The sequence below is a fragment of the Hylobates moloch genome, unplaced genomic scaffold, assembly GCF_009828535.3.
Source record: "Hylobates moloch isolate HMO894 unplaced genomic scaffold, HMol_V3 SCAFFOLD_13, whole genome shotgun sequence".
NCBI lineage: Eukaryota > Metazoa > Chordata > Mammalia > Primates > Hylobatidae > Hylobates > Hylobates moloch.
The window spans coordinates 46580139-46599305 of NW_026652288.1; positions in this window are offsets into that span (position 1 = coordinate 46580139).

Consider the following 19167-nt stretch of genomic DNA (forward strand, 5'->3'; position numbering starts at 1 on the left):
CATTTTCAATGTATAAAAACAATCTCTTATAATTTTTCAAGGCACTTTCCCATCTGTTATTCCACTTTATTTTCATAACAATATTCAGGTAGGTTAGTGTTTTTAGTGCTTTGTGTACACAAGAAAATTGAGAAACAGAAAAGTTAGATGACCTGCCCAGGAGTGGACAACGAAGATTTGGCCTCCTACCTCTCAGCTCAGCCAAACCACAGTCACAGTCCTCTCGCCACTGATGCAAGGGTCCCACCTGGCCTCTCTGGCAGGGGCCCATTGTCCACCTCTAGTGAGGCGCCTTCAGTCTGCTCAATCACCCCCTGGACTGTCAACCTCAGAGACATAGAAAAATGTAACTTTTTTTTAGAAAACAATAAAGAAAAGCTTTCTGAAGCATCTACCTTGAATCTGTTCAGGCCACTGTTTTGTGGAAATCACCGTCTCTCTGAAGTGAATTATAGGAAGAATACATGATATTACACAAAATCAAGCTCTCATTCCTTTTGTGACTGCTTTCTTTTTCTTACACCTTTTGTTTATCCAATCATGTTGCCTGTTTGTATTCAGTATTTGAACATGATAATTGGAATGTAAGCTATGATAGGTCTCTTTACATCTCCTTGTGGATATGTGTATGGAAATTGTTCACGCACAGGCAGAGACGTAGCCTTTACTGGGTAGAACTCAGTCGTCTCACCTTTGCAAGGACACGTTTTCTGTTCTCAAAGCCTTTGCCCAAAGTAATGGGCTTCGGTATTTCTATAAGCAGTAATCTACTTTCTCTCAAAAACTCCCTCTGGTCTGCAGAGGAGGTTGTTTTCAATGAATTTTTCCATCCTTTCCTTTCCCGTCGTCCTTTTCCTGATCAATGTTTTAGTCTAACTGCTTGATTTTCAAATTACTTTGTAATTACAAAATGTTTAGCTAATTTTAGCTTAATTCCAAAAAGCGATTTTCATTGGTGCCATCTCTGTCTTTGTCTGTTTCTTTCCTTGGCAATATTGTAGCTAGATGTGAAACTAATTGTGCCCTGATTTTAACAATGCTACCTGAACTAGCTAGCTGTTCTTCTTTCAGGAAGCATCAATTAAAAGAAAAAAGCATGCAAGCTGATGGATAAAAGAATTAGGATCTCTTAGCCTAGGAAAATGTTGAGGGGTAACTATAATGGTCTTTAAGTACATAGGAGATAATGGCTAGCTGTCGGCAACTGCAGGGAGAAAAGAACAAAAGGGAATCAGTTTTAAGAGGGAATGTGGAAATTCAGAACAGCGATAAGGAATAAATTACTATCTAAAGACAGGGCTGCTGTAACTGCAAGTGAGACAAATTCATGGCACATCTGTTTTCCTGGAGTCCCTGGAAATCTCCTGCTCTCCTCCCCCAGATTCCCTTGTTGCCTTCAGTGAGCCCTCAATCTCCTCTACCATTATCATTTGCATATTCCTGCAAAAAAGTCCTGAAGACATTTTTCTAAAATCAAATATTCACATGATTCATTAAGTCACAAGCATATCAGTAGGACTTAGGACCAGAAACATAATTTGTAGGGTGCAGTATAAAAGGACAACGTGGAGTCCCTTGTTCAAAAACTAAAGACTTGAAGACAGCAACAGTAGAGCATCAACACCAAATGTGGGGGCCTTCTCAATGTAGGACCCTGTGCTTCTGCAAAGGTCACACACCCATGAGGCTGGCCCTGATGCCTTATTTTGATCACATGCTGAAAATAAGGAGGTTGGACCAGGTGGCCTGTAAGAACCCATAAGAATCTTTGAAGCCATGAACCTAGATCGAGTGCCTGATCATGGAGCAACAAGCTTCATGAGATCATGATGGTGGAAGGGGGCACCATGAGGGGACGGGGAAAGAAGATTCAGAGGGAGATGAAAATGAGCCCATTCAATCTGCAGTTATGGAGCGAGGCCTGCCCTGAGCAAAAGATGATATGATGAGTACGTGGCCAAACTGCAAGGTAAGCCTTGAGTACTTGCTATCTCCTTGTTCATGCCCCTTTCTTCAATACCTGCAATTGGTCCTTGGCCTCCAGCAGCTGAGAGATCTCCACGGAAGGCCCTCTCTTCTCAGCATTGACCAGCTCCCATGTTTCCTCCATCCAAACCCATTAGTTCTGTGCCTCTGTTCCTGCTCTCTATACTGTAAAACTGATAAGCTGATATACAAGCTCAGATGTTAGTGGTCAATAATGTCTTAACACCTAAAGCTGTCATTTCTAAAATGCTTCACTTAAGAGGAAAGAAAAGATCAAACCCAACCCTTAACATCCTAGGAGAACAGCCTAAAAGACAATGAGGTACATCCAAAGTTTAATTTAAGGTTTTGTTTTATTTTTCAATCTTAAATATGTGAATGCTACTTTCTAGTCTATAATATCATTGGGTCTATTTTCATCTTTTTAAGAAAGTTTAATATGTCAAATTATTTACATCTAGAACAAAATAGGTTGTCTCCATTTGCATTTTTCTCCAGGCATAAACAGAATATTTGATGCAGTGCAATTATGACCTGTGGAGCCAGTAGGTTGTTATTTTGTTTTATTTTGATTAATTAGAAGTTAAACAAACACCTGTTCATAAAGTGACAAAACTCATTTTTCAAAGGCTAACTGTGGGGCCTGCAAAGGCCAATGTAGAGTCTAAGGTCTGAAAAGAGTGTACTAGCCCTTGGGACTAATAAATTATATCTTCTCCCAAAACAGAACATCCACTTCATTTTGATATAACCCATTTTCTAATAGCCAATAGTTTCTTGATAACACAAAAGTAATAAATATCAGCTTTTGCAATCATGTACTCTTTGTGTTGTCAAAAAAATGAGATTGGCTAACACAGAAAAGGTGGATTTGGTGGATTTCCTTGTGCATTCTGTGACCAAAACACTTAAGGGAACAGAAATTCAAACTTAACCCCTGCACCACTGATTCCTACCTACACACATACAAGTTGATATTTCACATTTATGCTGTAGTTTCACTGCACCACTGGAGGGAAAAATACTGGTCAGTCTCCGTGAGACACCATTTGCATGTTAATTTCTGGTTGACTTTTAGTAAATATCGGCAAGAAAATAATTGCTGTCGTTTGCTGACCACTTCTCACAGGAGAGGCGCGATGCCAAAGGCCACGTAACCATCCTCTCCTCTCCACCACACTGATGCTAAGGAGGATGCTTATCTCACTGAGCCATTATGAGGATTAGGTGAGCTCATCATGATCCGCAACCAACGTTAGCTAATATTAACTAAGTTGCATATGCTATTTTCTTTAATTCCCTGATAATCTCCTGATTAATAAATTACTGAGATCAAACTGCTAAATAACAGAGCTGGAATCTCACCCCAGTCACTATAATGAAAAGCCTGTGCTCACTCCCTGTGTTTCATTCTAAGCCCAGGCTGGCCAGGGAACTTTTTTCCATGAATCACCTCTGCTTTCACCCCTTTGTGAAACCACCTCCACTGACCACCCCAGTGAGAAGTGCTTGCTTCCCTTTGTTGGTAATACTCATCTGACATTTATTATATGTTTCTTTACTTCTTATGTGAATATAGTTTATCTTGGTTAAAAAACAAAAAGTAGGGGGTGGGGGTATGTAATACAGCCATTAAAAACTGCAATTACTTTTGCACCAACCTACTAGAAAGCAGTGTTGAGTTGTCTCACAAAACCAAAAATAGAACTCTCCCACTACTGAGTATTCCTTTCCCAATGGAAAGGAAATCAGTATGTTGAAGAGCTACCTGCACTCCCATGTTTATTACAATACTATTCCCAATAGCCAGGATATGGAATCAACCTAAGTATCTGTCAACGGATGAATGAAAACCGAAAATGTGGTATATATGCACAATAAAATTCTATTTGGCCATAAAAAATAATGAAATTCTGTCATTTGCAATGACATAGGTGAACCTGGAAGTCATCATGTTAAGTGAAAGAAGCCAGGCACAGAGAGACAAATATTTCAATGAACTCATTCATGAAGCTAAACAAGTGGATTTCATAGAATTAGAGAGAAAAGTAGTGGTAAATAAAGGCTGAGAAGGGGAGTGGATGGGAGGTAGGGGACAGAGAGAAATTGGTTAATGGATACAAAATTACAGCTAGATAGATAGTGTTAGATACCACTGTAGGGTAACTATAGTTCACAACAATTTAATTTATATTTTCAAATGACTAGAAGAGAGGATTTTTTTTGAGACAGGGTCTTGCTATGTTGCCCAGGCTGATCTTGAACTCCTGAGCTCAAGCAATCCTCCCATCTCAGCCTTCCACAGAGCTGGGATTATAGGCATGTCCCACTGCACCTGGCAAAGAGAATTTTTGAGAGTTTTCAACAGGAAGAAAAGATAATTGTTTGAGGTGATAGATATGCTAATTACCCTGATTTGATTATTACACACAGTATACAGGTATACAGGTATTGAAATATCATACTGTAACCCATGAATATGTACAATTCCTATGTGTCCATTAAAAAACAAAGAAAAATAATTTTTAATGAAATAAAAGGCATATTCTTGGCACTGATTTGGAAGCATTCATCTTCAGCAAGTCATCTTCTCTTCACTCTTCTGGTGTGGTGTCTGTTAGCTCTTGAATTTCTCCAAGATCCATATTTTGAAAGCTTCCACCCACTACTTTTTTTTTGCCATACCCACAATCTGGTTTATTAGTTCCTCGATTGCCTCTGTCGCAAATCCTGTGAAGTCATGCATAACATCTGGACACAATTTTCTCTGGCAGGAATTTATTCTTTGGGGCTTGATCGTTTTCACAGCTTTCTCTATAAGACAATGGCATCTTCAATGATGTACAATCCTTCCAGACTTGCATGATGTTCTCTCTGTCAGGGTTCTCTCCTTTGCATTGACACTCCTTTCCATAGAGTACCATATAATGAGCCATAAAGGTCCTTTATGACCCCTGATCTAGAGGCTGAATTAGGACATTATGTTTGGGGGCAAGCAGACCACTTTGACGCCTTTGGGGCTGAAATCATGGGATTTGGGGAGGCCAAGAGCATTATCCAATATCAAAAGAACTTTAAAAGGCAGCCCTTACTGGCAAGGTACTTCCTGACTTCAGGGACAAAGCATTGATGCAATCAATTCAGAAAAAGGTTTCTCATCGTCCAGGCCTTCTTGCTGTGCAACCAAAAGACCAGCAGCTGGTGTTTATTTTTCCCTTCAAGGCTCAAAGGTTAACAGCTTTATAGACAAGTGCAGTCCTTATCATAAACCCAACTGCATCTGCACAAACAATAAAGTTAACCTATTCCTTCCTGCCTTAAACCCTGGTACTCACTTCTCTTCCTTACTAATAAATGTTCTTTGTGGCATTTTTCCCCCCAGAATAGGGCACCTTTGTCTGCATTAGAAGCCTGTTCAGGCAGCTATCCTTTATCCTTAATGATTTTCTCAATCGTGTCTGGGAACTCTTGTCTGTTGCCTCTTGGTCAGCAGAAGCTGCTTCTCCTGTTATTTTGACATTTTTAAAGCCATGCCTCTTTCTAAAATTATCAAACCATCCTTTGCTGGCATTAAGTTCTCTATCTTTAGATTTTTCACCTTCCTTTACTTTGTCATATAACTTTGCTTTTTCTCGAATCACATTAGATTCTATAGGTATGCCTTTCTTATAGCAATCTTACGCTCACATAAAGCTCCATTTTTAATATGAGATTATAAGATATTTCAAAAAATGTACAAGGTTTTTGTGTCTGCTGGCATAGCCACAGTAATGGCTTCAGGAATTTTCTCTTTGACTTTTTGCAATAATTGTTATGCTAGAGTCATTTATCTTGAAATAGCGGCAACTGCAGCTGCAGCCCTCAATCTGTGGTATATATCAAGGAATCCAGCTTTTTCTTGTAACATCATAACTTTTATCTGCTTCTTGTGAGCACCTCCAGCATCATTAGTGGCACTTTGCGTGGGTCCCACGATGTGACTTAAGGTTTACAAGGTTGCACTAAACATGATGAAAAATACACAAGAACTGTAACAGGTCACACTTTACTGTGATATGCAACTTACTGGAGATGATTAGTCACACCGTATTTTAAGCTCATTGCAACACTTGAGCCCACTGCAATAGCAACAGGAGGGAGCTACGAAATTATTACAGTTCTAAAATATGTACTATGGTTGATTTTATGCAGTTGTGATTTAATGCTGCGTCTTTACGTTTCTTTACATTTCTCTGGACTTGGAATGGTGCCTTGTACAGTCTGTAAGTTTGTATGCATAAATTTTGATAAATTTCAACTTTTTATAATAGACTAAATTGTGTAACTTTATGGTAGCAAATGATAAAATATCCTAGTATCCACATATATTCTATGCATTCATCACATACCTAACTTTTTGTCAATTTTTTTTTCAGTATTTCTAGGCTACATAGCTCATCTGCAAGGTTTTTCAAATCATTGCAAATCTCCAAAAACTTTCCAATATATTTATTGAAAAATATCCATGTATAAATGGACTCAGACAGTTAAATCCCTTTTGTTCAAGGTTCAACTGAACTACTACTAATCCCTATCACATGTTGAGTATTTATCATGTGTCAGACATGGTACTATTCATTTTATACACATTATCCTATTTACCATTGTTTGTATCCTCATTTTAATAAAAAAGATCCCAAAATTAATTTAATGAGGTTATAAAGCTTGAAAGTCACATGGCTAGTAAGTTGTAGAAGTAAGGCTCAAAAGCAGGTTTTTCTGACTCCAAAACCACCATGACATGCTTCTTTCCCTGCCAAAAATATGCATTTCCAAGTATATTATTTACAGGTTTGAGAAATACTGGACTAAATAATAGAAACCACAATGGCAGAGAGCCCCAAGGAAATAATATTTCTAAATAGCCTTGGAGGACTCTGGATTAAAGACAGAAAGGTGAAAACACCCTTTGAAGGAAAAAAAGAAAGTGCTTTTCAAAAAAAGAGCCACAGCCAGCCAGTTATCTTTTGTTAATTGTATCAAGACAATTATTAATTATTCCACTTTAGAGACACCCAGTTGTAAAAGTTGCCTCCGAAAGCAAGAACAGAGATTGGGTTTGCAGGAAATGAAAAAGAAAGGCTTCAAAGTGCAGCAGGATGCCCCACTGCAGTCAGCCTCATCTGCTGCTTACAGCCTGGGCCTCAGCACGTTCAGCAAACTTAGGGAACTGGAGCTGTGCATTCTAGTCAGAAGACGGGAGCAAAAGTTGTGCAGATTTTTCAAAGCATATTGTAGATTGTTGGAGTGGTCGGTGGGTTTCCAAAATGCCACACATATCCAAATCTCTCTAGTACTGCTAAATTTAGGGTCCATAATAAATAATGGATAATCAACTTTGAAATTTATTGAGACACAATTTGAATTGGGGGAAATTACTGTGAATTTAGCAAGAATGCCCTAGGAATAAGAACACAACAGGAACCAAATGGCCCAAACTATGAAAAATAAATATGGTCTTGTGAGGTGATTGGGACCCCATTTTTCAAGGCTTCAAATAGCAAAAAGAGAATGAGAAGGAAAAATAAGCGTTTTCAAAACATTATAAAATGTAGAGCTTCTCGGTTTATAGTGAAATGGACTTGACTCCAGTAGGAATACCAAGGACCTTGGTTATCATGTTGCTTAGACATTTTGGATGATGTTACACTCAGCATGCATCCTATTAATATTTGGAGCTATATTTCCTTTTTCTAATCCTTAATATTTAATCATTTTTCAAACAGAAAAACAGCCTGTATTCCTACTGAATTTACCAGGGAGAAATTCTTTTGAAGACACAGTAGTTTATTGGTAGAATTTGTTGGATATCCTGCATTCACCTTCAAAATGGTCCCTATATGTGCACATCTGATGTGTCATTAATCGATTTTAATACTCCATGACTAACAAGTTCTTCTAGAAACCATGTTTCTGTACTGCTGGGAAACAATCTTCAAAAAAATAAAGCTGAACCAGAAATAGAAAGGGTTAGTCTTCTATTTTTTCACACATAGAAAGCATGGGTGCAATTCTGTTTTAATAGCAGAATAAATGGTATAGTGATAATGTTTCACGCTAATAAATTAAATTTGGGTCGCCAATGTAAAATAGAAATGTTTCTGATAGTTATGGCCTGGAATATGAAATCTGAAAAGAAGTACAATTGCCCCGGAAAATGTTTCTTTGTATTTAAAAAAGGAGGCTGTCATTTTAACATTTCTCTTAACTTTGCTAAAAATAATAACCATGACAGAATCCTTTTACCCCTGCTAACAGGGATGCCAAATGGAAAAAAATAACTAAAGAACCACAGTGACTTCTAGTGGAAAGAAGCAGAATAGGTCTTCATTCACAGCAAGTAGTTAACCATGCACAGAATGATTTTGCCCACAAAAACATTCTTTCTACAAATAAAATGGAAAGAAAATAATAGTTATTTTAGTTCCAAAAAAGAATTCATATTTATGCTTGGACCTGATATTTTAGTTACTAGCAGTTTCAGAGTTTTTTAAACTATAGCATATGTGGTTGTAATCATGCTATATGCATACTTTTACATGCTCCGATTTAATTTTAACATGAAGTATTTCCCTATGGTATTAAAAAAAATCTTCCCAAGCATCTTTTTTGATGAGCCACAGTTTACTTAATCTTTCTTTTTTCTAAAAAAAACTTTAAGAGAAACAAAAATTTTGCAAAGAAATCCAAATAGAATTAACAAAGCATTGCATAGTAAGAAAGGTTCTAGGGCAACTTAATAAACTCATTGAGATGATTTCTAATCCAAATGTTGATTATTAAATAAGCATCTACTACATTCAACTTGCTGATATTAAAAGGACACCATGAAGGACCCAGCAAAAAAGGTGATGCTGACAAAAGAAGTGAGGTTGGAGGGATATGATCGAAGTGATTGAAAGGCACGTGCATATGAACAACACGAGGCAGTGCACTGCAATGGGTACCAAATGCCATGACTGACTAAAGAGATGAGAATGGAGAAAGCATCCCAGCCCTCTAGAAAAGCAACTAGTGAAGCCATTGGAGAGTTGAAGAGGAGAAGGAAGATATACACAAGATAGAAGGAATAATAAGCAAAATTACAGAAGCAGGAGTTCACAGGGTTTTTTCTAAAGGATGGAGAGTGGATCATTCCAGGAGAGGACTTGGAAGAGCACACTTCTTGTAACACAAAGGCAGTGAAAAGAACAGGTGCAGAGCATCATCCCCCTCCCAGTCACGGTGCCAGGAGGTTCATGTGCTTTGTTTCACTTACTCAGCCCAGCCTTGCAATTGCAGTAACGTCACTGATGCCACTTTAAGATGAGAACCTGAGAGGCTCAAAGGAGGTAATTCTTGACCAGTAAATGGAAAAGACAAGATTTGAACCTGATCAGTTGTCCTCTGTGGACTGCATTTTCTAAAGTGAGAAAATCTTATCCCTTACCATCATGTTTAATCGATTCACTTACTTAGAAAAAGAAAACTCTTTTATTATAGAAAGTGCAATACTGCACTTCAATCAAGACTCTGTCTTAATGATCATAAATATAGGATATTGGCCTCTGAATTAATTACAATCGCAATTAATGGCTTTAAATTCTTTCAGACTCCTCAACCCACAATTTCCTCTTGTATGTGAAACTCATATAGCTGGAAACTACGATACCAAGAATAAAGCTTCTGAACTAGCCTTGGTAAAATTGCAGTGAGTCTGGGTGATGGGATCAATCACACCCCAAACCTCGGCCTCATGCAATACGCCACGTAACAAATCTGCACCCGTACCCCCGAATCTGAAATACAAGTTGAAAGTATAAAAAATGAAATAAAATAAAATTGCAGTGAGGCTGACTCCTCTCTTTCCCTTTCAATGCAGACGAATGAAAGAGGTGGAGTCAGAACAAGAGCAGCAACGAGGCCCCTTGGGGTGGCCTTGGTTGTGTCCGGACTGCTCTCAGGCAGTCCCATGTGGCCACAGTGTTCCTATACAGAGCACACTCGCACTTACAGCACCCCTACCAATTGCCTTATGCCCTTCACATATGTTCATGTGATGCTCATATCCAGTCACCCAGAGTCACAGAGCACAGGAAAGCTGTGCCCACGCAGTTCAGGTGCCGAGTCCTCACATTCAAGTACAGTCCAACAACCACAACGTGGGTTCAGACTCACTCAAGTTCTTTACTTGCATTTCTCAAATATTCTGAAGGAAGTATGTAGGTCACAGCAATACTCTTTTAAAGTTCCTTCTTCCTCTCTCCTCTTCTTCCCTCACCAACCACCACTACTTTGGCACCTCTACTATTTCAAAACTTCCCCCCAAAAAAATTTCCAAATTAAAAACTCCTGCTCTAAAAGATACTGTTAAGAAAACAAAAATACAAGCAATAAGCTAGGAGAAACATACCTGCTGGGAGACATATTTGCAAAACACAAATCTAATAAAGGGCTTGTATTTAAAATATACAGATAACTCTTTAAAATTCAATAATAAGAAGACAAATCACCCCATTAAAGAGTGGGCAGGATCTGAACAGACATCTCACAAAAGAAGATATATGGATGGCAAATAAGCACATGAAAAGATGCCCTACATCAGGGAACTGTGAATTAAAACAACAATTAACACACCTATAGGAATGACTAAGACCCAAAACATGGACAACACCAAATGCCGGCGAGGATGTGAAGAGGTGGAGCACCAGGAACCTTCATCCATTGCCAGTGAGAATGCAAAATGGTACAGCTACTTTGGGAGACAATTTGTCAGTTTTGTACAAAACTAAATATATTCTTAACATACTATCCAGCATTGTATCTCTTGGTACTTACCCAAATAAGCTGAAAATTTGCATCCACAAAGAACTGCATACAGATCTCAATAGCAGTTTATTCATAATTGCCAAAATCAGAAGCAAACGAGTTGACCTTCAATAGGTGAATGGATAAACAAAAATGTGGTACATTCATACAATTGAATATTATTCAGTCATAAAAAGAAATGAGTTATCAAGCCACAAAAAGACACAGATGCAACCCAAATTCATATTGCTAAGTAAAAGAAACCAGTCTGAAACTGTATGATTCCAGCTATCTGGCATTCTGGAACAAGCAAAGCTATAGAGGTAGTAAAAGGATCAGTGATTCGCGGTTGCCAGGGATTGATAGGTGAGGGGTGGAAGAACAAATTCTATAGAGAGAGTACAAAGGATTTTTAGGACAATGAAACTATTCTATGTGACACTAAAGTGGTAAAAACATATCATTAGGCATCTGGCAAAAGCCATAGAAGTTTGTAACATAAACAGTGAACTCTAATGTAAACTGTGGATTTTAGTTTAATAATAATCTATCAATATTGACTCATCAATTGTAGTAAATGTACCACACCAATGCAATATGTTAACAATGGGGAAATTGCAAGGAGGGGACAGAGTATGTGGGAACTCCCTGTTCTTTCTGTTTATTTTTTTCGGTAAACGTATAATTGCTCTACAAAGTCTATAAATGTTTTAAAAAGTTATTTTCCTCTCCTCTTAGAAGTGGTCACTAGAGCCAGCTGTTGTGGGTGCCAGAGCACTGGGAGAGATGTGTCATCCTCCCAGTTCTCATGAGAATCTGCCCACATGCTCTTTGACACACTGTCTCTCCTCTTTGCCATTATTTTGTTTACTGGAGGTTAATTTTCATCCTGTTCCACATGGGCTTCTTCTTAAGCCCGTGTCACCATCACACTGTGGTTTGTGTGATGCCACATGGCCTTAGAAGAGGCCCAGAACAAGATGGAGCACCCATCACCAAGTGGGCTTCACCACGGAGAAACAGCTCACTGGGAGGTAGACATTGCTCCACGGGAAAGTAGTAGTGACGTGGAGGAGAGAGAACGCTCAGTACCTTCCCAGAAGGAGGTCAAAAGGAGCTCCGAACTGATGTGAGCTCAGGTGCCAGATCTAAAGAGGACCAGGGGCAAGGGCAGCCCACAGGGAAAATGACCTCCCTGCTCTGAATGGTTGTTCAGAGAAATCCTTCTTGGAACCTGTCCCTTCCTTTGATCGTTTGTGAAGCTTTCCTTAGAAAACTGAAACTCAGTGTCTAAGTCTCTTTCTTCAGATCTTCCTGAGTCTACTTCAGAAAGTTCTTTTAGGAAAGGCCTACTTTGGGAGTCCCCCAAAGCAGCCCCTATTAAAGCACTTTGGGTTTTCTGAGACGAGATAAAACTTAAAAATAAATTATTTAACAAACTTCTTAAAGAAACCTGTGCAGAAGACTCTGGAGTAATTAAAGGAAGATATCAACCCCAAACTGATACAAATCATCGGTCTCCCACAGTTGAGTTCAAAAATAACATCTTAGTTGGAGGAACTCACTTCTTTGTTTTGAGAGTTAAATATGCAAATAACTTCCTGCCTAGTTCCTTATTTTCAAGGATTAAATTTTTCCTATGGCTCTGAACAACCTCACTTTTCTTGTCTGATAATTGTCAGTCTGCCAAATCACTCAGGAGGAAATGTTTACAATGCAGTGCATATGTTTTTAGTTTATCGTTTTGCCATCTGTTCATGGAAAACTCTCAGCACCAAAACATGCATACACATTGTCCTCTAGTCTTCCACTACCTAAGCAGTGAACACCAGCAGAAGTTTGGCAAAGATCTATTAGCGCAGATAACCTTTTCACTGAGATGCACAGAATATCGCCTAGACACATAGAATAAACTGGATTAGTTAGGTGCCAAGTCAATGGATACATTTCAAAGAGAAAACCATTTTCCTCATACAACCTCGATGAAAACAAAAAGGTAAAAATGTAGCCCTGGGATGTAAAAAGAAAAAGACATCTTTTGTCTAAGAACCATAGCCAAGGTGCCATTTAGAGCAATTCCTATTGATTTACAATATTTAGTGTGGACATATTTGCTTCATACTTTTCAAATTGTTACTTTGAAGCCTTTCTTTACTTTTACTAGAAGGAGTGGTATTAAATTTAATTAATGTTTCCTGAGTGCCTATTTTGAGATTATTGCTCCTTAGATCCTGCTTGTAAACATATGGAGAATTTTACAATCCCCTTAAAATATGGTAACTATATCAGAGAAAGAGTGTTCTGTGATAACCCCAACTGAAATTTCTCTGGGTTTTGATCTTTCATATTATTAAAGATTCATTTCTTTTATTATAGATTGGATTTAAACTTCAGCTGAACTTTTCTGAATGCAAAGCAAAGCTAGATCTGGACAGGATTGAGCAGGGTTCATTTGCAAGATCGCCAGCCTCATTGCCACAAGAAATGAACAAATTTGGAAGAGATGGCTAGTTCTAGCTTTATTGAATTTTGACTAAATTTCAGTTATTGAAAATCTCAAAAAAAAAAAAAGTGAGAATAAGATACCCTTACAGAGTAATTGTTTATTTCCTGGGCTGGTTCATTCGGCTTGATGATGACTGGGTGCTAATGAGACCTGAGGTGGGGATTGGAAGCTCAAACTGACCAGCTTGCTTTTCATCAAGAAAACCTCCCTTGATTGTCCCCATTAAGCTTCTCAAAGATGTACCATTTCGGTTGCCATGGATACCAGGAAAGAAGAATGGGCAAATCTGCACAAATCCATAATTGCTAATCACTTCTGGAAAAATCAACCAGAACTCCAGCCCTACTGAAAATGATCCATAGCATCATTTTGAATAGAGACAAAGGCAACTTTCTCTACCTGGGAGAAAAACTTCTAAAAGCTAAAGTTCACCATCACATTTTGGGCTCTGCCTTTCCCACCAACATGTGTGCATATTCGTGGAAAAAAGAAATATCAATCAATACCATGACTACCTTCACTTTCAGTTCTGAACCCAACTGAAAGAAAATTATTGCAAAACATACTTTATTTTCTAATATACTGGGAGCCTACCTTGATTTTAGCCACAGAGACAAAATGAAAAATTAAAGCGTTAGTAGATTCTTTTTATACTACATCAGGGAACTATTTACCTCAAAAGCCCTCCAGGGTAAAGACAAAAGCAGATGATTTCTATAAAAGCACCATTTATGGAAAATATGAACATCACTAAATTAATATATATTTTGAAGCCCCCACCATGAGCCAAGCACTCAAGTTGTTAGCAAGCCCTCAAGTTATGAAAGAAAATTCAAAACCTGCTGATATGGGTTGGATCTGTGCCTCCACCCAAATCTCATTTTGAATTGTAATTCCCAGTGTTGGAGGTGGAGCCTGGTGGGAGGTGATTGGATCATAGGGTGGTTACTAATGGGTTAGCACCATGCCCCTAGTACTATCTCCTGATACAGTTCTCATGAGATCTGGTTGTTTAAAAGTGTGTAGCACTTTCCCCTTCACTCTCTGTCTTCCTCCTGCTCCAGCCATGTAGGACATGCTGGCTTCCCCTTAGCATTCTGCCATGATTGTAAATTTCCTGAGGTTTCCCCATGCTTCCTGTACAGCCTGTGGAACCATGAGCCAATTAAACCTCTTTTCTTTATAATTGGCCTAGTCTTAGGTAGTTCTTTATAGCAATGTGAGAATGGACTAATACATCTGCCATTTTCAAAAAGTTTACACTAGGCTGAGCACAGTGAGTGGCTCAAGCCTGTAAACCCAGCACTTTGGGAGGCTGAAGAGGGCAAATTTCTTGAGCCCAGGAGTGCGAGACCAGCCTGGCCAACATAGCAAAACCCTGTCTCTACTAAAAACACAAAAAATTAGCCAGCATGGTGGCGCATGCCCATAATCCCAGCTACTCAAGAGGCTGAGGTGGGAGAATTACCTGAGCCCAGGAAGTCGAGGCTGTAGGGAGCTGAGATCGTGCCACTGCACTCTAGCCTTGGCAAACCAGAGTGGGACCTTGTCAAAAAAAAAAAAAAGCTTACTCTCTATGTAGGAAAATGAGGCATGCATACCAAACAACTTGACAGCAGCACAAGACTGGGTTTAGTATACTCATATTCTGGAAAAGTTGGCACAGGTAAGTCCTATGGAGATCAAGAAACAAAAAATGTCTTGGGGAGCAGAGTAATCCAGGAAAGTCTCTTCAGAGATAATAAGCCTCCAGGTAGATTTGATTTGATTTATTGGAGGTAAATAAAAGAATAAGCATTCCAGGTCAGAGGAGACAGCTTGCTTCCATCAGGGTGCTGAGGGAAGGCCACTCTCAGGAGACGGTGTTTGTGTCAGAGGCATTTGAACCACAGCAACTCCATCTTGAGTAGGGGCTGGGTAAAATAAGGCTGACACCTGCTGGGCTGCCTTCCAGGATGGTGAGGCATTCTAAGTCACAGGATGAACTAGAAGAGCGGCACAAGATACAGGTCATAAAGGCCTTGCTGATAAAACAGGTTGCAGTAAAGAAACCAGCCAAAATCCACCAAAACCAAGATGGCAATGAGAGTGACCTCTGGTCACCCTTACTGCTACACTCCCACCAGCGCCATGACAATTTACAAATGCCATGGCAACATCGGGAAGTTACCCTATCTGTTCTAAAAAGAGAGGCATGAATAATCCACCCCTTGTTTAGCATATAATCAAGAAATAACCGTAAAAATAGGCAACCAGCAGCCCTCTGGGCTGCTCTGCCTTTGGAATAGCTATTCTTTTATTCCTTTACTTTCTTAATAAACTTGCTGTCAATTTACTCTGCGGACTCGCCTCAAATTCTTTTTTGCATGAGATCCAAGACCCCGCTCTGGAGTCTGAATTGGGACCTCTTTCCGCTAACATTTGGGCTGAGACTTAAATTATGAGGACGAGTCAACCTGCAGGTATCAGGCAGAGGGAACAGCAAGAGCATTTGTCCTGAGGAGAAAAATCATTCACACTCATATTCAAAGACAGAAAGAAGGCTGACATGGCAGGCACACAGGTAAAGAGAGAGGGAGAGTGGTGGGCCACCTCAGCAGAGCAGGCAGGGACAGACTGTTAGCCCTTTTCTACCCTTTATTTTAATTGCGATAGAAACTCATTAAATTATTTTAGGTTTGGGCAAATAGTTCTGGTAAGCAAGTTAAGTGATGTAATTTATATTTTTGAAAGCTCACTAGTAGCTATGAGAAGAATGGATACTGGAGGGAGGGGTAAGGAAAGAAGCAGGGAGATGATCAGGAGAAGCCTGTAGCAAAGACATAGGCTGGACCTTTGGGGGTGGCCCCAAGAGTGAGAGAAGTGAACAGTCTAGAGGTGTATTTTGGAAGCAGAACATGCAGGACATGCTGGTGATTTTGATAGAAGAGGGAAGAAGGGAAAGAGAAGAACCAAGGTTGACATCTAGGCTTTTGACTTGAGCAGTCTGGAAGATGGTGAAACCTCTTACTGAAATGGGGATGACCTGAAAAAGAATTTGTTCAGTGGACAGGGGAAAATCAAGAGAGTTCCTTATTAGACATGTTATTTTTTATGCCTGTTTTATGCCTGTATCTCTCATGGATAGGAACTACCTGCAGAAACTTGGTAGCAAGGGCCTAATCAGTAAGGCATTTATTTTTCTCATATGGCAAAAAAAAAAAAAAAACAAGAAGATGTAACCATGTAACCACATCATGGTTGATAGAGCTACTCAAAGATCCCTTTTTCTTCCTGCTCAAGCACCAAAAAAATAATGACTTTCATTCTACGGCTGCCCCATGATTACAATATGTGTTCTATCTCCAACTTCTGGTCCAAGTTTCAGGCCGGAATAAGAAGGAAGCAAAATGAGGAAGTGTATTAGTCTGTTCTCATGCTGCTAATAAAGACATACCCAAGATTGGGTAAGTTATAAAGGAAAAAGGTTTAATTGACTCATAGTTCAGCATGGCTGGGGAGGCCTCAGGAAACTTACAATCATGGCGGAAGGGGAAGCAAACACATCCTTCTTCACGTGGCATCAGCAAGAAGTGCAGAACAACAGGGGGGAAAGTCCCTTACAAAACCATCAGATCTCATGAGACTTATTCACTATCATGAGGACAGCACGGGAAAAACCCACCCACATGATTCAATTACCTCCCACCTGGTCCCTTCCATGACAGGTGGGGATTATGGGAGCTACAGTTCAAGATGAGATTTGGGTGGGGACACAGCCAAACCATATTAGGAATGATGTATGTCTATATCAAGGTTAAACAATTTCCAGAAAGCCCCAGAAGATTTTGGTCGGCATCTCCCATGGCTACCCATAGCTGGAAGAGAGTCTAGAAAGTATTGTTCTTAGCTATGCCCATTGCTATCTCAAATAATATCAAGGTTCTAGTAGGGAAAAGTGGATACTGGGAAGAGAGCTAACTGTGTTTAGCTATAATATCCAAGTAGAAGTTGAAAGTAGACTGTTGGCTACAGAAGTCTGGAGTCCAGGGGAGTCATTAAAGATATTTAAAAAATACTCATCAGCCTGTAAAGGATATTTAAAGCCATGTGACTGAGTACAGTTAGTCAAATAAAAAGTGAAGAAAGAAAAGAGGTCTCTAGACTGAGCTTGGGAACCTTCCAACATTCCAAAGTCTAGTAGAAGAGGTAGCAAGGAAAAAAAAAGCTGAAAGGAGCAGTGAGAGAGGAAAAGCAAAACCAAAGGAACGTGCTGACCACTGGTGAGAGATCAAGGTAGGGAAGACAGGGAAGTGGCCACTGGTTTTGGCAGCATGGAGATTGTTGGTAACCATGAAAAAAGTAGTTTTACTAGAGTGACAGGGGTCAGACTGGAGTGGGCTGAAGGGTGACTAGAAGGTAAGAAAGTGAAGACTGAGTATAGAAAACCTTGCCAATAAACCTTGCTATAAAGAAAACAGATAAAGCAGTGATAGAGGATAGGTGACTTCAAGAGAAGTTACTGGTAATTAGTCTGCTTGCTTGCTTGCTTGCTTGCTTACTTGCATGCTTGGCAAGTGAAAGATACTAGAATATGTTTCTCTGCTGATAGAGAACCTGAATTTCAAGCTGGGAGGTTAAAACTTAATTTTAGAAACATTGCAAGTTTTTAGCAAGAAAATGGTATGATGAAGTCAATGTTTTAGAAAGATTCATCTAAAAAGAGCTGCCCATAAATTGTGTAAAACTGGAAAAGTATACATAGCAATGAAAAGTGCTGTATGTCACCCAAAGGGAACCGACTAATGCAACAGCAGATATAGCCTTAAAGACGCTCCCAAGGTAAGTCAGCTGTGAGTCTTTCAATGGCTAAAGAATGGGCCCCAGAAGGAGCATTCAGAGTTGATGCCTCTCCAAAAGGCAAAATTTAAACTTAAAGTCTGTCTCTGAGAGACCGTCATAAAAACTCCAAACACCATAAAATATCTGGGGATAAAATATTGAAGGCATCACTAAAATCTGCTAAATATTAAATGGATGAATGTGTTGGATCAGCACTTATTTTTATTCTTATAATTTATAGAGCTGTGTAAATCTATATGGTACTTTATAGAACATAAAGCACAAAAGACAGAATTCCTGTCCTGTGAAGTTTACAGTCTCATTCAGACATAAACTAAAACACTAGATGATGACCCCTAAAATGTTCTTTCCAACCAAAGTGACTGGAGAAGCCACAAGCACCACTAACACAACCCTGTCCTCAGCCCCAGCAGAAAATTCTGTCAGTGACCACAGTCACTTACCAATTTTTGTTCATGTGTTGCACATTTATTCCAGAATACTTGGAAATGAAAATGTGTTTATTTCTATGGCTTCTCTCTGATACGACTCTAATAACAATTAAGATTCACGGAAAGACTCAACTCCTAGAATCATGCACATTAAAATCATGGAGGGCATAGCAGTCAATCAACTCAATCAATTTTCAGAAGGAGCTGATGGCCAGCAAGGTGCAGTGATTCACCCAAGGTCACTCCAACAAGTAGCAGAGCTGGGTCTCGAACATGAGAACCCTAACACAGTCTAGTACTCTTCCCTCTTGACTCCTTCAGAAGCCAGCCAACTCATAGATGTTCTATTTGTTTATTTCCCAGCGGATTTTCGTGAAAATCATGAAGGGAATCGTGTGACTCTTTTATGCTGTTTCCTCTGAACACTTTGGCATAATGCTGCACTTTGACAAAAAAAATCAGCAAAGGAGAGCAGGAACTGCTTTCTAAGGTCCAAATCTCATACTCTGATACACCAGAGTCAAACATGAGCCATATCTAACATGGAGCTGTATCTGACAAAAGGCTCTTCTGGTA